Here is a 24,518-nt window from a genome sequence, read left to right on the forward strand (position 1 = left end):
CATCCCTCCAGCCTGGACTCAGCACCCACTGTTACTGGGGTGAGAGTCGAAAAGGTTAACAACCAGCTTCGGGTCAGCTTCAGGCTGGGAGTCCACCCTGTCTTCCATCCTTCCTATCAGCTACTCCTGTTATTGTGTCATCTTGGGCAAGTAACTTCCTGGCTTTAAATCTTTTGGTCTTTAAAAACAGGATGTTAGGGAGTTTTCCTTCGTGGCTCAGTGGTTAACGAACCTGACTAGGAACGATGAGGATGTGGGTTCGAGATCCCTGGCCTCGCTCAGTGGGTTAAGGATCCGGCATTTCCATGAGCTGTGGTGTAGGTTATAGGCGCGGCTCAGATGCCACGTTGCTGTGGCTGTGGTGTAGGTCAGCAGCTACAGCTCTGATTCGACCCTTAGCCTGGGAACTTCTGTATGTCGCAGGTGTGGCCCTAAAATAGAATACTAGACTGGATGATTTCTGAAATCTTTTGCTTCAGGATTCTGCATGTTCATGATTTCTTGTTCTTTGCATGTATGATTAAATGCTAAAATGACCATGTGTTTTCAATTGTAAAATGCACATTTCTCTCACACATTTTAACATTCAGGGAGTTACAATTAATGGTAATTTAGAATGCTGTGAAATACTGTGTTAAGTAGAGGAGAAACACTGGTAATAAGGACTATTTTACCAAGAGTTTCTACAGGAAAAAATTAAAAATTACCATCAAAATATTGACTGAAAATGAGTGTACAATCCTTGTGATGTAATGGAGATTGTTAACAATGAAAACAACCCAGGAGCTTTGAGGATAGTTGTCCAGAGGAGGGATTGGTTTGGTGTCCCTGAAAGTCCATTTCATCCCAGAGAAGCTCTGACACACTAACTTTATTTCAGTTATTTGGTTAGTTATTTTGTGCATTAGTTAAACAGAGCATTTTGGAAAAAAAAAATAGAAAGTTTATGGAAATGACATAGTAATATTGTACCTATTAAATAATTACATGTGAATTTCCATTGAAGTGTTAAATTACTGATATTCTGATTAGCTGAGTGTTACTATAACAGTTACACATTGATTGTTTTCAAATAAATATGTTTGGACACTAAAACTATCGTAAAAATAATTTCACATTTGTTGATGGCTCAAGAGGTCCTTTAGATTCTTGTAGAAACTCAAGAGTTAATTGCCATGAGCATAGGGCACTTTAACAAAAAAATATTATTTGTGCTCTGGATCAATAGAGCTTCTATGTTAATTCTTACCCTAGTAATAGAGGAGATATTTTATAACTGATAAGATTTTTTGGTTGCCATTGAACTTTTATGCATAAAGAGGAGCCATTAGTTACTTATGAATGGCTTGTTTTTTGATTTATCAAGCCTTCATAATAATTACGTTTATAGTCAGTCTCACTCTGTCTTAGCACTGCTGAGAATTGAAGCAATTTTGAACCTGACTATCCCAAAATAAGGCCAAGAGGTGTGGTGCAGTTGATCTTGGAGGAGCTGCTTAGAAAGTAATTCTCAATGCCAAAATCTGGGATCAGTTATCCAAGGAGCTGTTTTTGAGGGCTGGGTTTGATTTCTAGGTTTCCCTAATTGACAGTAGAAATTTCAATTTATCACATATGCCATGAATTTGTTAGTCTGAAGGAATTAATCAAAATCCTGTTTCTATAAACATTTTTATTGATTCATCATTTCTGAAATCTTGCAGTTTACGACTTGGTCCTATTTTGGGTAATAGCAGTTACTTACGAAAGCTGCTAGATAGTTTCTGTCAAGCTTAATTAAACCTTTTCTTCTGGAAGACTTTTTAAAGAGTTTGTGAACTGTTGACTGTTGATACTATGTCCCAAATATTACTCATAAAATGGAATCTCTACCAGTAAAAATAACTCGGAGGCATCAAATCTCCAAATCTGGAAGCCAGTTGACTCCTTTTAGACAAATTCCATATGTCTTATTACCTCATCGCAACTCAGCATTTGGTCTTGTGTGTTATTTGTGAGTTGGAGTCCCTTTTTTTCTAAATCATTTTTTTGAGATGTCCACTCTCCTTTTTACTACCATCCTTTTATATATTTTAATGGTGTGAAAAGCATCTAAGGACCAATGGACATGCTCAGAATAGAAACTTTTACAGAATCTCCCTGATGCTCATCAAGGGAGATGTTTTGCTCGTTTATGAAATCTGAGGAAAATCTAGAACTTTAGGGATGCCTTTGATTATACAGTATTAGAAAAGTGTGAGGGTGTTAGGATAAGTGAAGGCTCAGGACAAGGGTAGATGTGGACGTAGATAGAGAGGAAGTTTGATGGGGTCCACTTTGATCTGGACAGGGTTTGAATTGGTTAAGAAAAAAAGTAAGAGGGAGTAATTCAGACTGAGCAATGGTTCAAAGACAAGGAAGAAGACTTTTCTCCATTGGAATAATGGTTGGATGACCACAGAAATGCCACTTTATGAAGGTCTTGGTAATCAGGAGTCCCTGAAGAATTTTGAGTGGAGAAGTGACATCATGAAAGCAATGTTTAAAGAGAATAATTCAGTAGCATTGGGTAGAATTGGAGGGAAGGAGTAACATCAAGGAAAACTGAGAGGGAGGAAGATCCATTTCTGTTATGACAATCAAGGAGCAAGGTGATGCTTAAGGTAATAATAACTAAGGTCACACACGTGGGGCCAGTGTTATACTAATCATAACAACAGCAGCTACCATTCACTGGATGTTTATTATGTTCCAGACATAGTCCTAAGTGAGTTATATAGATTTTATCTTTTATTTTTTTATTTTTATTTTTATTTTTTTGTCTTTTGTCTCTTTTTTAGGACCACACCCGAGGCATATAGAGGTTTCCAGGCTAGGGGTTGAATCGGAGCTGTTGCTGTCGGCCTACGCCAGAGCCACAGCAATGCCATATCCTTAACCCACTGAGCAAGGCCAGGGATCGAACCCACAACCTCATGGCTCCTAGTCGGATTCATTTCTGCTGCACCACGACAGAAACCCCCTAGATTATATCATTTGATCATCATCACAACAACCTTTCGAGATAAGTACTATTATTAATCCCATTTTGCAGATAAAGAACTTGAGTCTTAGCTTAGTTGAATGATTTCCCCGAATTAATTGTAGAGCGAAGATCTCAACCTAAGTTGTCTGATTGATACCTGAGCCCATGCTGTAAAGGGAAACATTAGAAGTATTTGAAAGGTAGAAATGAGAAATAGCCACTATGTATTTTTCTTAGCACTGTACTTAATACTATAATATCTTAAGGTAGTTAAGAACAAGTATTTTATCCTAAGAGTTTAAAAGCTAACCAGAGAATCAAGTTGTAACATGAACTAGACAGATATCATAGGTCGGGTTCCCCAGGGAATAGCCTTTGAGATGTGTGTGCAGGTGGTTTATTTTATTTTATTTTATTTTATTTTTGTGTTTTGTCTTTTTAGGGCCATATCCATGGCATATGGAGGCTTCCCAGGCTAGGTGTCAAATCAGAGCCGTTGCCGCTGGCCTGCACCACAGCCACAGCAAGGCAGGATCTGCGCCACATCTGCTGCCTACACCACAACTCACAGCAACACCGCATCCTTAACACACTGAGCAAGGCAAGGTATCAAACCTTTGTCCTCAAGGTATCAAACTAGAAGGGTTTGTTAACTACTGAGCCACAACAGGAACGCCTGTGCAGGTGGTTTACTGGGGAGAGTGCTTGGAAACAACATCCATGAGTCTTGAAGGATGCAGGAGTGGGCAGATGCAACAGAGACCTCAACTGATCTTCTAGGGAGTTCTGGAGCTGGAATGGCCCTTCAGAGTTGTCTCAATAAAGGCAAGGAGACCAGGGCTTTATATCCTTCATCAAGTAGTCAGTGAATGCTGGCTGTGCCCAGAGAGGGAGGGTAACCTTTGAACAAAGCAGCTTCCTTCTGCTGATGACAGGTCCTAGGGAGAGACTCAACTGTGTCCTCAGTCCTGAAGGGAATCTGGACAACTTATTGCAGTGCCCATTACAACAAAACATAAAAACATTTTTATATTTTTAAAATTACCTACATTTTGATATATAAACACCTGAAGTTACATTTAGAGGGAATTCTTTCCTTTTAAAGTACTTTTTTTGGTGAAGAGGAGATGCCCAATAAATCTATCAGTACATTTCTTTGCTGTAGAGTAGGAGCCTTAGTTCTTGATGAAAATAATCAATATGGAAGGCATTTGGTGTGTGGCTTAATTGAAACACTGTGTTTGAGACCCTTTGGTGTTAATGTGTAAATCCAATACTGTTTTCACACCTGTGCTCTTTTTTATAATGCCTTTTTCAAACGGAAGTCTAGTATGGAGTTCTTGCTTTAAGAAACAGCATGGACTGTCATCACTGGCCAGGAATCCAACTCACAGAGTGTCATGAAGCCATCCTTTGCATCCATCAAAAAGACCTTGCCAGGTCTGCCTGCAGGGAAGGGTTGTATGAATAAAATTTTGTACCGAAATCACTCAGAGAACAAACACTACTAGGCACAGACGCACAAAATACATACATACTTGGGCTTCACCTCCCAATCTGATTCCTTGTAGCTAAAGGGAAGTCCAAGAATACTTAGTTTGTAACAGACTCTAAGTTTCAGCAGAATTTAAGAGCCCCTTTCCAATGGACCCGTGGAGACCTTTGATAAATCAATCTATTTGATGGGAGTCTTTGGGAATGAGATCATCAATTGGATATGTTGGGGTTCTTCAGTAGGCTGAATTTCAAAAAGAAAGATCTTCTCAGAGGAAGTGGGGAGTACCATCCAGAAAAAAGGAAAGAAGGTAAAGAAAAGTGTGCAAAACTGCACTCAAAAGAGAAGAGCAAGCTCACACAGGACAGAACTAGGAATTAGAAAGAGTGGGGATAAGGATTGTAAAAAATCTCCACGATTCATAGGGCCTTTCTAACTTCCTCTTCTGTTTTCATTACCTTTCTAAGGCTCTTTGTTTGTTTGTTTTTCTTTTTTTCCTTTTTTTTTTTTTCTTTTTTTCTTTTTTTCTTTTTTTAGGGCCTCATCCATGGCATATGTAAGTTCCAAGTTAGGGGTCAAATCAGAGCTGTAGCTGCCAGCCTACACCACAGACACAGCAACACCAGATCTGAGCCATATCTGCCATCTATACCACAGCTCACAGTAATGCTGAATCCTTAACCCACTGACTGGGGCTCGGGATCAAACCCACATCCTCATAGATATTAGTCAGGCTCATTACCACTGAGCCACAGCAGGAACTGCACCTTACTCTTGACTCGTAAATGAAGAGGACCCCTGTGTTTATTTGATGAATACCAAGTATGTGGGAGCACATGAGCAAGGGATTTCCTCTTTTATTCATTCATGTGATAAGCCTTAGTGGGGCAGTTACTGTATTCCAAGCGCCATGCAAATGTCAGTAGTGCAAAGACTAGAAGATTCAACCTCTGCCTTCAGGGAGCTCACTGTCTGAGGGAGGGGGGTGGAGACTGACAGTTGCTAGAGCTCAAACACAGAGAGACACAGGGGCTAGGAGAACACAGACAGGTGGTCCCTCAGCCTTGCCCTGAGAATCAGGGAGGGCTCCCTGGAGGAGGTCTAGTTGGAAATGGGTAAGTCAGAGGTGGGTTTTCCGTCTATAATTGTGTCACATCATCCACTTATTTAGATCTGCCTTGATATCCTTTAAGGGGATTTTTATACATTTTTTTCCATAAAGATCTTTTACAATGTCTTTGAACTTAATTCCTGAATAACCCTTGGTGTTTGATACTCTTGTGAAGAGTATGTTACTTTATAGTCTTTTTCTGGTTGTTTCTTGTTGGCTGCAGAGAAGTATGATTGCTCCTGTTACAGTATCCTGTATCTTGCAACTTCACAGTACTCTGGGACTAATTCTAAGAGTGTTTGGATTTCCTTGGGTTTTCTAGATAGATAAAAATACCATCTGCAAACAGTGATATATCTCCTCTTTTCCAATCCTTGTATTTCTTATTTCCTTTCTCTGTGTTCTTGCACTGGCCAGGATATCCTTTTTTTTTTTTTTTTTTTTTCCTACATGTGCTTTTATAAATTTCAAGAGTTTCTATAGTATTTCTTTTTTTTCTTCTCTCTTTTTTTTTCATTTCCCCAATACTTTTTTTTTTTCTACTGTTCAGCGTGGTGACCCAGTTACACATACATGTATACATTCTTTTTTCTCACATTATCATGCTCTATTATAAGTAACTAGACATAGTTCCCAGTGGTACACAGCAGGATCTCATCGCTAATCCATTCCAAAGACAAGAGTCTGTATCTGTTAACCCCAAGCTCCCCATCCATCCCACTCCCTCCCCCTCCCCCTTGGCAACCACAAGTCTATTCTCTAAGTCTATGATTTTCTTTTCTGTGGAAAGGTTCATTTGTGGCATATATTAAATTCCAGATATAAGTGAGGATATCCATATGCAAAGAGCAGCAGTAATGGTGGACATATTTGTCTTCTCCCAGCCCTTAGAGGGAATGTCTCTCACTTTGATGTTTTCTGTGGGTGGGTTTTGGTAGATTACCTTTTTCAAGTTCAGGAAGCACCCTTCTATTTCCAAGTTTTTCCAGGAGTGTTTTATTTTAAATATGAATTGGGCTTTAACAAGTGCTTTATTTAAATTGCGTCTCTTGATATGCCCATGTGATTTTTATTCTTTAGTACTAATGATGAAATGAAGTACAGTAACAGATTTATCAGATTGTACAATCCTTACATTCTGAGATAAAATCACTCGATTATAATTATTACCATTTAATACACTACTAGATTACATTAGCTAACATTTTATTCAAGATTGTGGCATAGTAAAGTAGGGAACATTGGTTGATTGTTTTCTGTTTTTTCACTATTCTTATCTAGATTTGGAATCAAGGATATTCTAATATCATTAAATGAAGTGGGCAGCTTTCCTTCTGTTTCTGTACTCAAGAACAATTTGTGGAGTTCCCGTCGTGGCTCAGTGGTTAATGAATCCGACTAGGAACCATGAGGTTGCGGGTTCGATCCCTGGCCTTGCTCAGTGGGTTAAGGAACCGGCATTGCCGTGAGCTGTGGTGTAGGTCGTAGATGCAGCCCGGATCCCGCGTGGCTGTGGCTGTTGGGTAGGCCATCAGCTGTAGCTCTGATTTGACCCCTAGGCTGGGAACCTCCATATGCCACGGGAGCGGCCCAAGAAATGGCAAAAAAAGAAAAAAAAAAAGAAAAATTTGTAAAGTGGGAATTATCTGTTCCTTAAACATTTGGTGGAAATCACAAAATCATTTAGACCCAGTGCTTTGGAGGAGGAAGGTGGGGCAAAAGAAGATTCTCTATTACTATATCAGTTTAGTTAGTGGTCATTCATTTATACAGGCATACCTTGGAGATATAGTGGCTTTGGTCCACAACCACAGAAATAGAGTGAATATCACAATAAAGCAGGTCACACTCATGTTTTTGGTTTCCCAGTGCATATGAAAGTTGTGTTTATACTCTACAGCAGTCCGTTAAGTGTGCAATAGTGTTATGTCTAAAAAAAATGTATAAGCCTTAAAAATATTTCATTGATTAAAAAAAGGCTAATCATCATCTTGACAATGCAGGTTTGCCACAGCCCTAAATGTGTAAAAAGAAAATGCAAAATCTGCAAAGCACAATAAAGCAGTGTGCAATCAAATGAGGTCTGCCTGTGCCAAGAGTGTAGACGATCTTGATAAAGTTGTCTGGGAGTCTTTGATTACAAAGGAATTGGGTGACTCTGTTTCTCAAATGAGAAAAAGAAGGAGATGGCCACTGGTGCCCATGAATGTCTGGGGAGGCTCCACCTTGGCTCACAACTGCTGCTTGTCCTGCTGAGGCTTCTGACAGGCCTCCCTAGGAAGAATGGGGCTGGCAGAGAGGGAAACAGGGTTAGTCATCTAGTCCTTCAGCTAATATTTATGGAGTGCCCACAGAGAGCTGGAGACTGTTCTAGGCATTTGAGATGCAAAGATAAACAAGCCCCTTTTATAATCCAGCAGAGTGAGCCTGAACCAAAACAGTTATCAAGGGGTTTGGTTACGTGTCTAACTTACAGTGTTCCTGGCCCAAACCCTTGAAAGACCCTGACATTTCTCACTCCGTCAGTCTCTATGTCCAATCTGTCACCAGGTTGGCTTGATATGAATAAACAGTGTCGAGGAACTGCCAGAAAACTAATGGTGCTCCATGTGCATGACTAGAAATATCCCCAACCAGCTCTCTCTCTGCCCGGTCAGCCTGCAGCTGGACCACTGGCTTTAGACCTCTGGGCCTTCTCTCAGTGGAAACTATGGCAAACAGGGTCTTGGCCAGGGGGAGTGGCCAGACAGAGAAGGAGACCCAAACCATGTCACATCAGGCACCACTGAAAAAGCTATAAGTGTTGGTCTTGCTTCAAGACAAAGGTTGAGAGGAGCCTGAGGGCCTTTCCTGCTTTTGTGCTCCCCCCACAGTCCTCAAAGGATGACTCGTGTCATTCAGGCCACACCATTATCACCCTTCCTGGTCCAAGCAAAAGTAGCCTCTCCATGACATGTCCCCAAAGCACTCTCTGTCATGTGTCCATGTTTTCACTTCTCAGCTCCTGTCACCTCTCTGGTTGTGCCATCATTTCTTATTTGTATGTGACGACAGTTTGAAAAGCTCAGCTCCGGAGAATATGATCCATAAGAAGATTCCCAGGGCTTCCCAGTGACTCCTTTGTGACATTTGTAGACTTGTCTTTTCCTCATTCAGTCCCCACCCACCCACCCCACATCCCACACCTAGACTGATGCATCAGCCTCCCCGAAAGTTTCTTAGTTTATTTATGTCCCCCTGTCCCCATCCCCAGTAAAATCCACCCTGTATGCAGCTGCTCAGGCCTCCTTTCTCTTCCTCATTTGGGCTGTGTTGATTGCAGCCTCAGCTTACAGGAGCTTGGTTCCTCTGGTTACTGCGTCAGCCAGCCCCCTGCGACTGGTGACAGCTTGGTTGTGGGACCCCTGGTGGCTCCTTTGCACCCACATGCCTTTGGGTCCATGCCCCCTGTGTGCTCGCGGAAGGGCTCCGTGCCTCTTGGCCAGATTTCCTCCTGCTGCCTCAAGTTGAAATCTCTCAATAAAAAATGGAAACACTTTCCAAGCATCAAACTTAGGTCTTTGGAAGCTGGCACTTGAGCACTTTCTTTTCTTAAAACTTGTTGCTATCTAACCACATTCTAAAATTCCCTCAATAAAAAAGAAAACAAACACACCAAAAAAAACAAAACAAAAAAAAAAAAAAACAAAGCACAACAGTCCTCCTTTAATCAATGCTTAACTGGTGCTTCAGACAAGCACTTCTGAGGCAAATGGATGACCACATGGATTTTCCAGGGCGGAGTTGGGGGGGGGGCGATGTGAAATTGGCACAGAGCTCTGCTCTGTCTCGTCACGGCACTGCCTTTGATCTTTAATTCGAGCCATGCTAGGCAGGGCTCAGTATGCTCTGAAAACACACTTTGTGATTAAAAAATGTGCAGTACATCAGCCAAAACATTTGTTTATATTTTACCCCCAATTTCAAGGTTCTTGTTTCTTGTCATACTTTCCTTGAGAACTTTCTTCATATAATGAAAGAGGTGTGAGTGCTCTGAGCATGCCTGGGAATAGGATACAAAGTGTGGTTCCCTTCCCTGAAGACAGAGAAGGGTTTCTCCCTCACCTTCTCAGGCACAACGTCCATGAGGATACGACCAAAAAAAAAAAAAAAACCCTTCCCTGTAACGTTTCCAGAACGGTAAAAACAGGCGGGCTGCCCAGGAAAGAAGGAGCCTCACAAAGCTTGAGGCCTTCCAAACAGGGCCTCTCAAAAGCCCCAGGGAGCCCCTCACAGGCATGAGGGTGCCTCTGTGTACTCGTGTGCGTTCCCAGTTCTGTTCGAGCGGGATGTCTCAGCAGTAGCGCTATTCACATTTTGAACCAATGATTTTGGCTGCGGGCTGTCCAGTGCATTGTAGGATGTTTAGTGGCATCCTTGGCCTCTGCCCACCAGGTATCAATAGCACGCTGCCCCTGTCTCCACCACCTGTGCCATCCAAATGTCTCCGGAGGAGTTCTCTTTGTGGCTCAGCAGGTTAAAGACCTGACGTTGTCTCCTTGAGGATGCAGGTTTGATCCCTGGCCTCCATCCCTGGGTTATGGATCCGGTGTTGCCACAAGTTATGGCATAGGTCACAGATGCAGCATTGGCCTCAGTTGCAGCTGATTCGACCCCTAGACTGGGAACTTCCATATACCACAGGTGTGGCCATTAAAAAAAAAAGTCTAAATGGTAGGTAGAGCAAAATCCTACCCACCTCACCGCCCACCTCCGCCGCCACCAGGGCTGGGAGCTACTGCATCAGATCCCTTAGAAAGGGATCCTTCTAAGAGGTAGGGTCTGTGGTTCTGAGTCATGAGCATATAGTGGAGTCACCTGAGAAACTTCAACAAATGACCATGGCCAGTCCTGTGCCAGACCAACTAAATCAGAGTCCTAGGGGTAAGGCCCAGGCATCACTAGCTTGTTTTTTGTTTTGTTTTGTTTGTTTTTATTTTTTAATTAAAGTATAATTGATTTACAACATTGTGCCAATTTCTGCTGTACAACAGAGTGACCCAATCATATATACACACAGATATATATTCTTTTTCTCATGTTATCTTCCATCATGTTCTATCCCAAGAGACTGCACACGGTTCCCTGTGCTGTAGAGTCGAACCTCATTGCCCATCCATTCTAAATGTAATAGTTTGCATCTACTAACCTCAAACTCCCAGCCCATCCCACTCCCTCCCCCTCCTGCAGACATAGAGATCACTGGCTTTTAAAGGGCCCGAGTGATTCTACATTCAGGGTTGAGAAAGAGAGAACTTTGAAAGGAGGGACGATTCCATGATATCCATCAAAGGATTAAGAGAATAACCGGGGCCTTGCAGTATTGCCATTTCATTAACAAGGGAGTGAGAAAGGAAAGACCAAGAAGGACTCAACGACCAGCCTAAGCTCCTGTGTTTGCTCTTTCTTCTTCCTTCAGTGAAGAAGCCCTTCACTGGGAAGAGTTAGGGAAATCCGGTAGCACCTCACAGCCAGGCTCTGAGAAGGAAGAATCCTAAAGGAGTAGAATGGGTCTTGGACATATTAAAAAGGAAGGTGGGTTGAGCTTTTGAGGCCTCAGGGACAAGGGAAAGAGAGTGAGACAGGCCAAGAGGGAAAGCAGCCCTGACGCTAAATCAGTCCTTGGCCCCTTCTTCCAATTAACTGAGAGCTGGGAAACGGCTTCCGCAGTGTTGGCCTGGGGTCTTGTGATGTTCCTCCATTTTCCGCTGTGATACACAAGTCCTCTACTAAAGGGATGGGAAAAACAGTGAGATGCTTGAGTGTCACACTTCTGGGTTTCAGTTTGGGATGCTGTCATCCCACGGTTCATACCCAAAGCTGGAAAGCCTGCAGTCATGTTGTATTCTGATTTCTACCACAGCAGCGGGATGAAAAGCATGGGCCGTGGGATCACTAGAATTGTGTTCAGTTCTCGAGTCCATGTCTTGCTGGTGGAAAGATCTTAGAGCAGTAAGCTGCTTGACCTCCTTGGGCCTCAGTTTTCCCATCTGTGAAATGGGGATAGCCATCTTGCCTCTCTCATAAAGCTGGGAGAAGAATTGAATGAGATAATCCATGAAAAGCATTAAGTACAGTGCTCACTAAATAATAGCCATCATTATTTATTCTTTGGCAGCCACATCCAGTGGATCAAGAAGTCCTGTCACCTGTTCCTTGAAAATATCTTTTGAAAATATTGCCATGCCAACAGCTTCCCATCTCTGTTGGTGTTAACTGAGTTCTGTGCCACCAGTCACCACCCCCACCTTGCCCTGGCAAAGTCTACCTTGCTGTGTCAGCCAGCTGACCTCTCTCCAGGTGTTCCTAGGGTCGTGTGACCCCTGATTAAAATTTCCATGGGGTTCTTTGCAACCAACAGGGTAAAATCCAGAAGCCGCATGGCCAGAATCAACTTCTTTGGACTCACTGTGGCCTCCTGGTGTGTCAGAATTGTTAGTTTTGGTTCCCACCACCAGAGAGCCTGGACTGCCTTCCCTCGCTTAGGTTTTAAATGTCTGTATGTTTTCAAGTCACTCTAAGTGTTGGTGGAATGAACTCCCCTGTCCACAGTTTATATGTCTTGGACTGAAGTGTTGCACATTTTTTCCTGTTATATTTTAAATACAAAGTTTTGTTTTCCCAGCCAGTGCTGTCAGTGATTTGGAAACATTGCCTGGTCCTGATTAATTTCTTTTCTGCATCTCATGTAGGGCCTTATTTATTTACATTAATAAGAAGACTACACAAACAGCTTACATGTGAAATTTTCTCCTGGGGACACAGAGAGGGCGAAGAGAGAGGCTAATTCATGAGCAAGGGAAAGTTGAAATCTAGGTTCTTTCAGCTTTTGCCTGAGCCTTTTGCTGCAATAAATCTCCCAATTACTACCACAGACCTTGTCTAAGGCAGTTATTACAGGTCTCCCCAGTTGGGCAGCTTATCTAACAGCTTGCCCTTTTTTTCAGGGGTCAAGATGAGACAGGAAGGAAAGAGTTTCTAAAGGAAAAAAGCAACAAAAAGACAAACTGCCTCAAAATCAAACTCTCATGGCATTGGTTGACCCTCAACAGGAATAGAGTGTGTTGCATTGCCCTCAAATGTGGACTCTTCAGGTTCTTGTTCTAGGTCAGCCCCATCTCTTGAGTGCAAAAATAACCAGCCTCCTTGTGATAATGATTCCATTGAGGGTGAAGACAGGTGTACCTGGGGAAAGATAGTGACTCGAAGTCAAGAGCAGTATTTCTTTTCAATAGAGAAATTTTGATGCCTTGAACATGCAGCTCACCTGGGGTATTGGTATCGATTATTAATATATCTTCCTATTACTTTTCTTCCTACTGGGTTCCTAATTATCCAATACTGTGACCTTCTTTGTCTATTTCCCTCCACTAGACTGGGTGGCAAATGACAGGAAGGTCATTGTAGCATAATGAGTAAAGACATGGGCTTTCACAACAGAAAAGCCTGATTCTAGTCCTCCTGCTGCTGCTTACCTGAATCCTAGCTTGGGAAAGTTCTCTGATTGCCCTCCCACTCAGAATTCAGTTCTGTCATCTATCAAATGAAAGAATAATAGTAACCACTTCCCTGGGTGATTCTGAGGCTTGAATGGGGTCATAGAAGGAAAGTGCCTGGCACAGTGCTTAGTGTACCCAGCCCAGGTCAGCTGCTATAGTGACCATGAAGGAGGAGGGTTTTAATAAGTTCCTTAAGAACTCAGAGTCTTCTGTCTGCATCACCAGCTTTTAAATCTGTATCTGAAAATGAAAATGTCTCGAATGAATGAATGAATGTCATGCCTGCAAGTGTGGGTCTTTTCTGTCTTCACTACAAGTCCTTAGGGAAGCACGAGCACATCAGCAACCTGATGACATGCCTGGTATTTTGGGCACAGCTGAATAAGAGACATTCTTAAATCCCTGTGTGACTTGGGTGAATGAGTCTCCCCTGGGGAGTCATTCACAGGGCAAATGTGAACAGAGAAGAGTAGCCTGGGGACTGACTCCTTGAAGGGATGGGGGAACACGTTGAAGGGGTTGGTCAGAAATGAGAGGGAAAATCTAGCCTCAGAGGTGAAGGGATGAGTTTCGCCGTGCTCCTCTGTGCCCTGGTGACAGCAAGGTCAAGGGGAGGACCAGTCCGTGTAAACTGCAAACACTTAAGTGGGGGCTGCTTGTTTGGGCACCCAGTTTTATTACAGTTGCATCATCCCACAAGTTCATTGTTCTCTGTTCTGATTAGTGGCTAAGAGCCTTTACCCACAGCCACAAATGGAAACTCTATTCTAATGGCTCTCAGCTGGGCTGTGGTCTGTTCACCATTGTTTGCACACAAAAGCCTGATCCCATTAAGATGGTCACATATTTCCTGCCATCGCATGGCCTCCTGCTCACAAACATTTGATGCTATTTAAAGCCTCTTCTCTGCAAATATGCTTTGGTCACATTTGTGTAGTGCCCATTAATTAAGGCCAGATTTGAAGCTCTCGCAGCTGTCACTTCTATTAACTGACTTCAGGGAATGTCGAACTTTATTTTTCCAGAAGATAATTTGGACATCAGAGAAAAGCCAAGAAGTCCTCGAATCCCTGTGGCACTTACCTTGACTTCCAGGCTTCTAATGAAAAAGCTTCTTAGACAAAAAGGGACACAAAGAGCCTTTCACAGAAAGCATCAACACTCTCTGCCAAGCAGGAGATTTATTGGGTGGGAACACACACACACACACGCACACACATACATGCACACACAGGCTTTATTTGAGGCACCCTGCAAAATGAAAAGCTATCTGGGAAAAGTAATCATGTGAGAAGATGGTCTCAAAGATAGCAGCAATGGACCAATTGCTGTGAAAGCAGAAATGGACCAATTGACAACTATGACTCTGCTAGAAGGCTGAAAGACTTATCTGTATTCTCCTATATCTGTCTTTCTCCAAAGGAAAACGCATTGTGGATTGGATGGAACACGTGATCCCCTGGTTATCAAATGCTTTAATTAATGGAGAATCAAAAACATACTACACAAAGATGGTCAATATCAAAGAAAGGAAATACTGATTCTTTCCCAGGAGCATGATTTGGGGAAGGGATATGGTGGCAGAGGTGATACTGAAAATAATCATGATCTTAATACTTAGGGGAGTTAATGTTTATTAGGTCCTTACTCTGTGACACTTTCAATGTATGCATTTTCATGAATTATCTCATTTGACTTTTGCAAACTTGTGAGCTAGGTGCTTTTATGTGTCCATTTTATAGATGAGGAAATTGCAGCTTCACAAATTTAAGAAGTTTACCAGGGTGATCCAACTGGGGAAATGGCAGTGTCAGAACTCAGATCTCAGTGAGGTCTGAAAGCCCTGAAGCCCTTGCTCATCACCTTCTGTTGTCCTGGTACAACGAACACTCTGTGGGCTTTGGAGACAGACCAGAATTTTGTCCAGGTCTGTCACATGATCATCTACAAATTGATTAACTTTTCTGAAACTATCCTTCAACTGAAGTAAAATGGGGGAAACAGTAGTGGCTTCGTGGCTAGTATAAAAATGAAAGGAAATAAGGATAAATAAAATTTAGAAATATTCAACAAATGTCAGTATCTCCTCCTCCTCCATTTCATTTCATTCCAGTTATTTCTCTTTTTATGCATGGACTGAAGCTCCCACCATCTTCTGCCATATTGTTCCTGATCTCCTGGCTTCTTCTTGGATCTCTGTCATTCGAAGGGACCAGCACAATGAAATCTTTCTTTGCTTAGCTCTTCCTAGAAATCCTGCAGTGCGCCTTCAACTCCCCCGACCCCCCACTGGTCCCCCAGGAGTCCTGGGCTCCCACCTCTCTCCCCCATTCCCATGACATCACTGAACCACAGGAGGACCTGGGAGGTGAGAAACCTGCAGGTTTGATTGCTGGCCCAGAACGTCCTTCTATTCAGGGATCTCTCACACGGTTCCTAAGAGAAGAGCTCTGAACAACAGCTGTTTTCTCCCTCAGATCTGCTTTCTAGAGTTAGCTTGTATTTCGTTGATAAACTTGGGCCTTCTTGCTTTAGTGTATTTTCTGAATTTCCTGGAGGATGAGTAAAAAAGAGAAAAGGCAATAATTAGCAGAATGCTTTTCAAATATAACTTAGGAACTTTAGTTGGAAAACAGAGGCCTGAAGGACTCCTTAAGATAGTGATCTTTTGTATTAGGGACGCAGGTGGGAATAGGTAGCAACTGGATGAATTTACTAATGGCAACAGAATAAATGGAAACCTCTGAGAAGAGACAGTTCTCTTAGGAGAACGCCCACTGTTAGGAGTAGGGAGTCCATGATCGGTGCTATTTTCTAGTCTGATTAACTCTTTTTTTTTTTTTTTTTTATCATCAAGCTACTATGTCTAGTCACTTATGATGGAGCATGATAATGGGAGAAAAAAGAATGTATGCATGTATGAGTAACTGGGTCACCATGCTGTGTACAGTAGAAAAAAATTGTAATTTTGGGGCAATAACAATAAATTTTTTTTTTTTTTGTCTCTGCCATTTCTTGGGCCGCTCCCCCAGCATGTGGAGGTTCCCAGGCTAGGGGTCCAATCGGAGCTGTAGCCGCTGGCCTACGCCAGACCCAGAGCAACGCGGGATCCGAGCTGCATCTGCGACCTACACCACAGCTCACGGCAACGCGAGATCGTAAACCCACTGAGCAAGGGCAGGGATCAAACCCACAAGCTCATGGTTCCTAGTCAGATTCGTTAACCACTGCGCCACGACGGTAACTCCAAAAAAAAGTTTTTAATGATTAACTCTTTTTAAACATTGTTTACAAATCTTTAACTTCTTGTTTACTTTCAAAAAACTTGCATTTGAAATTTTAGATGAAAACTAAAAGTTCCCTTACTGACAACTTCTTTAAAATATTGGCTTTCAGAAAACAGCTTGGGCTATATAGACAGAAAGTACAGTCAAGAGCCGAGCTTTTTGCCCCTCTCCCTGCCATCCAGTGTTAAACATTTGCAAACACAAATCTAAAGAGTTCTAATAAAGAATCAAAATGAGCCTTTGGAAGCCCACAGTTAGGAGACAAGTGGGGGAAGGAAAGGAGGAGAACACAGAGGGCCAAAGTCACGGAATGAAGAGGCAGAGAATAATTCAGGAGGTGAGGCATGAGCCGTCCTCTTGTGAATGAATGAGAACTGAGATGACCCTATTTGATACAGGCTAAAATGAAGTCATTAGCATCTTCAAGGGAGAAAATCTCCATAGGCTAGAGAGGGTGGGAGTCCATGGTCAAAGGTTAAGAGACATGATTTGTGAAAGTTGGTGCTTGTTCAAAATATTTGGTAGTGAGAAGATAATCACCAAAAGTGGATGCAGCATCCTACTTGGAGGTGCAGTGAAGGTCAGGATTGTCAACGATCCCAGGTGTAATTCCTGCTTTTTTGCCGGACATGGTTACTCTGGTGTAGTATCATGTTGAGCTGATAATATGCAGTGTGGACAAATGAATGCAGGATTCTCCAGGTTGTATTTTCAGAATTTGGATACTTGTGGGCCTCGGTTTTATTCTGGCTTTGTGTGATACATAGAAAGTTGTGATGAGATGTTTTGTAGATGCCTTACAGAGCCCTTCGTGGGGCTTTCCAAACTATATCTCATAATCCAGAAGCACCAAGTTAGAGGTAAAGTCAGAGCCTTTAGAGACTAAAAGTGGGAGTTTCCGTCGTGGCTCAGTGGTTAACGAATCTGACTAGGGACCATGAGGTTGTAGGTTCAATCCCTGGCCTTGCTCGGTGGGTTAAGGATCCAACGTTGCCATGAGCTGTGGTGTAGGTTGCAGACGTGGCTCGGATCCAGCGTTGCTGTGGCTCTGGTGTAGGCCTGCGGCTACAGTTCCAATTCGACCCCTAGCCTGGGAACCTCCATATGCTGAGGGGAGCAGCCCTAGAAAAGGCAAAAAGACAAAAAAAAAAAAAAAGAGAGAGAGACTAAAAGTGTACATGAATATCATGAACTGCATGAGGGATTGGCAAGTAGCATTCTGTATCTATTAATAGTCTCTCTTTTCTATATAATAAAGAAAAATATTTTTAAGCTGTTTTAACTACTGAGTTTCAGATTTTATTATTCTCATAGTCACAGTACTTTTCTTTTAATTTGCAATATATCAATGCAAGAGTATACTCTTTACAGTCACAGCAATGCCAGATCGGAGCTGAGTCTGCCACCTACACTGCAGCACATGGCAACACCAGATCTTTAACCCACTGTTGAGGCCAGGGATGGAACCTACATCCTCACAAACATTATGTCGGGTTCTCAACCCAGTGAGCCACAATGTGAACTCGGAGAGTACGCTCTCTTTTTTTTTAAGGGCTGCACCCGCGCATGTGGAAATTCCCAGGCTAGGGGTAGAATCAGAGCTACACCTGCTGGCCTACACCCCAGCCACAGAAACGTGGAATCTGAGCCACGTCTGCAACCTACAGCACAGCTCACAGCAATGTCAGATCCCCGACCCCCTGAGCGAGGCCAGAGATCAAACCTGTGTCCTCATGGACACTAGTTGGATTCATTTCCACTGCACCACAATGGGAACTCCTGAGAGCACACTCTTAATTAGGCATTAGAAAGAGTTCAGAGCATGGTTTCAATGGATATTAGAAATTGGTGTGATCTTGTCTTTGTCACTTGGCATGAAATTCTATGTAATTTTTTGGCTCTAGGTTTAAGAACTTAACCAGAAGTTCATATCAGAGAAAATGGTCTATGTTATGCCTGAGTGACGATGACAAAATATCAGTGGCCTCGAACAAAGACTTCTTTTTCACTCTAGTCTTTACAGGGCCAGCAGGGGCTCTGCTCATCATAGTCCTTTCAGAACCCAGGTTGGTGGAGGCTCTACCATCTTAGGCAACTGCCTTCTCACCCAAAGTCTGAAAGATTTGCTCTGGCAGAGGAAGAAAAGTTTGGAAAGTTGAGCACTATCAATTCTGTTTCAATCTGGAAGTGATACAGGCCACTCTCCCATACACCTGTGTGACATCGAGCTAGTCACATGGTCACAGCTAACTTCAGGGTGGTAAGAATTTATAATCCTCCATTTACCTAGACGTAAAAGAACCACATACTGAGAGATGCCATAATGTTGAACAGAACTTCATCCTATCATTCCCTTTGCCTCAGAAGAAGAGATGAGTACTTTCATCAACTTTGTAAACTATAATTGTGAAGTAAATCCCGGTGACTTGAATGGGGCATGGGAGTGAGTTCCAGTAAGCCAGATATAAATAGAACGTGACATCCACTTAAGCTAATAGTGTCTCTTTGACATAAACACCTCATTTGCAATATAGAACCAAAATGCACTAAACTATAAGCCTCTTTGGACATTTAGACTCTAATTTCTTCATTCTCCAAATGAGACATTCTGTAAACTGAAATGGAAGCCCAAGTGTTCCCATAAAACTTTATTTCATTCTAGAGTTATTATTATTTAATATGTGCTCGTTCTGAAAGGTATTCAGAGTTAAATTTTCTATGTTCTTTGCTCAAGGCACATAGATATAACACAAGGTCTGTGACAATGTTAGGATTTAAATACTTTAAACAACTTGCTGTCAAAATAAAATGTTAATCAACAAAGAATTATGATCTTTATCTTGTGGCTTTGTATAATCCTGACTCACTGCCAATATAATCCTGGGTATCCTCACCTGCTAATTCTTGTAGGATGGTGTTAAGTCAGTTATGAGTAACCTATTTAGCAAAAAGAACAAGCCAGAAAAATGCTAAAATATATTTAGGTATTTTTTTTCATTCAGAATAAAGTTTACTTTAGCTTCATGAGAAATAGTACATCTCATAATGTATATTACTGACTTTTTTCAGTAGAGACAAGTCAAGAAAAAAATGGTGTTTTTTGTTTTGTTTTGTTTTGTTTTGTTTGCCCCCAAATAGTAATATTGGGGGAATATTTGAATAGTAGTAACAAGGGCAACTTTCTAATATGATGTAGTGAACTTCGAGGGCAGACAATAGCAAAGTCTGTTGGGTAATTTATGGCAAGAGGGCCAGGGTTTGACCAGAACCAGTTTTGAATTTTCCACTGTTAGGCTGATTTCTCTGATGTAGGTTGAGGCCACCAAATCAGGTGATTCCTTCAGAGCCAAGAGCAAAAAGACAGCATGATACAGATAAAGACCTAAACTGTACTGATGAATAGCTAGATATTCCAGACTTTCCCCAAACTGCAGTTATCTCTTGTTTATTTTGCTCACAGATAGCCTCTCCCCAGCTAGACGCTCAGCCCACTGAGAGTAGAGATATGACATACAGAGAATTGTGTCAGTAGAATTATCTCTAGAGAATTGTGTCCCATGGTAGATGTTTAATTAACTCATTGTTAATATAGTAACTCGTGTAAAGTTTTAAACCTTTTCTTCCATACCCTCCCATCCTTGGTCAATTCTGACTACTCGTGTTGAGCGTAAGCTAAGATTTACTGAGTATCTACTATGATCCAGACACAGCGCTAAGCCCTTCATACAGTGACAGTCAGTCCTCGCAACAGTCTTATGAGGCAGGCACTCACTGAGACTCCATTTCAGGGTAAATAAAGTGATAGGTCTTTCTGTACAATCCCCCTGCTAGTCCCAGTCTGGTCTCTTGGGACCACAAATAAGAAATCTTTCTTTCTATGGGACAAAGCCTGCAATATTTGCAGCCATCTAGCGTGTCTGTCTGCTCTTCTTCCTGTTAAACACTCCAGATCTTTATACTGTGATTGTTAACAACAATCACAAACTCTTATTCCAAGTCCTGTGATAAATGCTTTCCTTTTGTGGCTTAAATTACAATAATTTTCTTATTGAAGCACTTTGCCTAAGGTCACACAGCCAGTGAGTGGCCAACTGGCTTGTAGTCCCAGGAGAGCGTGATTCCAAAGATAGGGTTTCCAATTATTACTCTGTATCATTGCTACTTAATGGTAATTTTATCTTTTTCACAGTATAAAATTTCTTATGTCCTCTTTTTAATAAAAGAGTGAAAAGGGCAAGTACATTGTCGTAGAAAGAGTCCTGAAAGGGGTATTTTTAAGCCCCTATTTTCTCAGGAAAATCAAATGCCAGAAAAGATACAATACTGAAAATATATTTTCAAGACCACAACAGTGAAGTTTTTCCAGGTAATTTATCTTTGGAACTGGAAACGAGGGCTTTTCTTGCATCAGAGTCTCATCCCAAAGTCCTGAGGAAGGAGATAATGTTGAGGAAAAGACCTCTTTTCAGCAAATACATCAAACCAGATGGAAAATATTAGAAAGGAAAGGGCACAGAGCAGTGTCCAAAGGTCTCCAGCAATCAGACCATGGAGCATTGGTGGACAGTGCTCAGAGAGCGGTTTCCAAGGGGAAAATTTGTTACAAGTCAGTCTTTCAGGGATGAATGAGCTTCCTCGGCAGGTGGGGAGCTTCCTAACAGTGGGAGTGAGTTAAACAAACGCAGAGAGTCAGGTCTCTTGCCAAGAAGAGAAACATCTTACAAAGTTCGGGTCATCAGGCACCCACAAGGTCATCAGGAGACGTAATAAGAGTTGGAGTTAACAGTCCATGTTCTGGGACCAGACGGCCCTGGTTACATTCTAGCTTAATAGCTTGCTAATCTGGGACAATATTCTCAACCTCCCTGAGCCTCAGTTTTCTCATCTTTAAAATGGAAATAATATCATCTACCTTTTGGGGTGCTGGGAATATTCAGTGAGCTAATTTATGTGTAAGGCATTTTATAAAATAAGTGTTGTGTATGTGCTAAATTATCTAATCTTACGGTCTTCACTTTTTAGCAGAAAGGTTCTTTTTTCTAAAGAAAGATGTATGAGTAATCCTAATCGTAAAATAAATTTTAAAAACCGGATGTGCTTTATTAGTATTAGCTAATTTTAATTAAAACATTAACGGTTATAACTTCAATAAGTGAGAATGTGGCTATGTTGTTGAATAGAATATTTAGTCTATAGAATGTGGAATCCAATAAATAAAATTCGGAATTTTATTTCAGCTTACAACTCTTGAGGAGCTCTTGATTAAGACAGACAACAAACTGCAAATCGCAGACAGGCAATCTCTTTGATTAAAAATGCGAGCAGTTTATCCTTAGGGCTGCATCAAATGAGTTAATGCAGCAGTGTCCTGTGTGTTATAATTAAGCATATATAATGGTTGAAGATAATGTTTATCAAGTTCTTCATATTTTAAAAATGTTTTAAAGATTATAAAAATATTAAAGTAGAACCTTAGAATAGCTTGAAAGCCATTGACCTGTCTAGTCTAGCAGACACATTTTAGTTAAATTGCCCTGATGACCTGTCCAGGGTCTCAGCAGGGAAGAATAGTTCCTAGGCTGACACTGATGTGGAACTTGGCCTCTTAAGGCACCTCCTCTGAGCTTGATTAGACCAAGCAACCTCTATGGTTTCTTCTGTTCTTAGGTTCTGTGATTCTAGCACTCTATGTCTAGTGGGAATGCTTACTAATAAACCTAATTTTACTACAATAAGTCTCCTCCTCCCCCTCTTGGGCCATTTTGTACTTTTCTGTGTAACAAAAATCTGTTATGAAATGAAATTTCAAAGTTATTTTTCTGGTAAAGATATAGATGTCCTTTGTTGCAAATTCATTTTATTATTGTACCTATCCTTTTTGTTGATGTTTATATAAAATAGAGAATGGTGGCTCTCTAAAGCAAAGAGAATTGGTGGTTTTTGCTAACAGTCATTGGCTACTGCAAGGTCCACATTTACAAGGAAATTCAAATTTGATTTTTCACAGCCACCTAGATCAATTCCTTATGCCACCCTTGTTTATGGCTCAGTGGTAATGAACCCAACTAGTAACCCATGTGGGTGTGGGTTTGATTCCTGGCCCCGATCAGTGGGTTAAGGATCCAGTGTTGCCATGAGCTGTGGTGTAGGTCACAAACACGGCACGGATCCCATGTTGCTATGGCTGTGGTATCGACCAGCAGCTGTAGCTCCAATTCGACCTCTAGCCTGGGGACCTCCATATGCCACAAATGTGGCCATAAAAACTGAAAAAAAAAAAAGAACAAAAAACTGGTTCAATTTGTGGATAACTTGGGACCACAGCAGAGAGGAAGACAAACATCCTCATCCACACTGATGACATTTTTTCCCAAACGTCCTAAGAAGCAGATGAATCATTCTGCTAGTTACCATCCGAATGGCTTTGTGTAGACATGTTGCTATTTTTTGGAGGCAAGGATTTTCCAGTGTTCAAGTAGATACTTCCAGCAACTCTCTCTAACACTCCACTTCTCTCTTCATCTCAGGAGTAATGCCTTGGTTAACTCATGAAACCCACAGGAGACATTAACAACGCAAAATCAGTGTTCTACTGAAGCACCTATTAAGTTATAGATTTATAGTCTTCCTCTGCTGAAGAGCTCTGGAAGTTTCTTTATCTTAAAAAGAGCAGGTTCGGGAGTTCCCGTCGTGGCACAGTGGTTAACGAATCCGACTGGGAACCATGAGGTTGCGGGTTCGGTCCCTGCCCTTGCTCAGTGGGTTAAGGATCCGGCGTTGCTGTGAGCTGTGGTGTAGGTTGCAGACGCGGCTCAGATCCCATGTTGCTGTGGCTCTGGCGTGGGCTGGCGGCTACAGCTCCGATTCAGCCCCTAGCCTGGGAACCTCCATATGCCGCAAGAGCGGCCCAAAGAAATAACAAAAAAAAAAAAAAAAAAAAGAACAGGTTTGGAGCTCCCATCGTGGCTCAGTGGAAAGGAATCTGACTAGTATGCATGAAGATGCAGTTTCAATCCCTGACCTTTCTCAGTGTGTTAAGGATCCATTGTGGCCATGAGCTGTGATGTAGGTCACAGAGATGGCTCGGGTCTGGCGTGGCTGTGGCTGTGGCATAGGCCAGAAGCTACAGCTCCAATGCAACCCCTAGCCTGGGAACCTCCATACGCCACAAGTGCGGCCCTAAAGAGACAAAAAAAAAAAAAGTAGGTTGTTTATTACCATTATTTAAAAACACAAGTTAAACAAATTGAAACTATACAGGGATTTCTCCACAGCCCATAAACATATGTAGAATAGTCTAAAAGAAGGTAACTTAAGTCCAAAAAGGGAAACCCCAGGATCGCTAAAATGTCCAAATACATCCAAAGGAAAGGTGCTCTTGGAGAAATCCTTCTCTCGAAACTCATGATGCCGTGATTTCAGGTTCTCTTTCTTTGGGTCAAAGGAGCACATTCTGGAGTTTTGATACAGAGTGAGCCCCAAAGGAAGCAGAGGCTGTCCAAAAGATTTAAAGTCCTAGACCACTGGGTCTGCACTGGAGAGAAAGCCTCCCTCAGATCCTTTCGTTACAACAGGAAAACGTTAATTGGCAAAGTTTTTGGTGCCAGGCTTCAGGCAATACATGGAGATAACGGATAAGAGAGAACCCAAAGCTTTGGGGAAATTGGTGCTTTCCCATGAGTATAAAAAGGAAGTCCAGCATGATATTAAGAGACTTCTCTCCGTGAAATATCAGGGAAGAGCAGGCCCCCTTTCCTTCCACCTGTCAGCCCCAGGCCGCATATCTGCATTCGCAAGATGCCTGCCTCTGTGGTGACTCCATTCACCAACTTCAGAGCTGTTCTCACTCTCTCTCTTGCAGTTCTTGCTCTTCACTTGCTAGTGTGTGTGGTTTGCCGGCATAGCCACTGTCTCAGTCACTGTTAACCTTGCCTGTTTCGCTTCCACCCTATTACTCTGCTCCTAAGTTTTTGAGCTAGGTAGCTATGGGTTCATAGCCTGATGCGTAACTGTGTCACCTCTTTCCTTGTCTATTAAAATGGTAGTAAATGGGAGTTCCCTGGTGACCTGCAGGGTTAAGGAT

At 42.1% G+C, this 24,518-nt stretch overlaps 2 protein-coding genes and 2 long non-coding RNA genes across 8 annotated transcripts in view; 2 read left to right on the forward strand and 2 right to left on the reverse strand.

Annotated features, from left to right (window-relative positions):
* The window catches only part of THSD4 (thrombospondin type 1 domain containing 4), a 576,503-nt gene that overhangs the window by 436,795 nt on the left and 115,190 nt on the right, over window positions 1–24,518 (forward strand). The gene's annotated exons all lie outside the window — the stretch shown is intronic.
* The window catches only part of LOC146406890 (uncharacterized), a 994,549-nt gene that overhangs the window by 383,143 nt on the left and 586,888 nt on the right, over window positions 1–24,518 (reverse strand). The window lies entirely within an intron of this gene.
* On the forward strand, window positions 13,740–23,378 carry LOC146406891 (uncharacterized). The gene is made up of 2 exons (XR_014817945.1): window positions 13,740–15,409; window positions 18,632–23,378. It is a non-coding gene; the product is annotated as an uncharacterized LOC146406891 (long non-coding RNA).
* The window catches only part of LOC100627175 (GRAM domain containing 2-like), a 464,606-nt gene continuing 458,092 nt past the window's right edge, over window positions 18,005–24,518 (reverse strand). The window contains exon 3 of the transcript XR_014831842.1: window positions 18,005–18,107. The gene's annotated coding sequence lies outside the window, so the exon portion shown is untranslated. The remainder of the gene's footprint in view (window positions 18,108–24,518) is intronic.

Source organism: Sus scrofa, chromosome 1, assembly GCF_054392235.1.
Source record: "Sus scrofa isolate SSC_HxYL_T2T_F1_AM1 chromosome 1, Sscrofa_HxYL_maternal_Yorkshire_Landrace_v2.0, whole genome shotgun sequence".
NCBI classification, from domain to species: Eukaryota; Metazoa; Chordata; class Mammalia; order Artiodactyla; family Suidae; genus Sus; species Sus scrofa.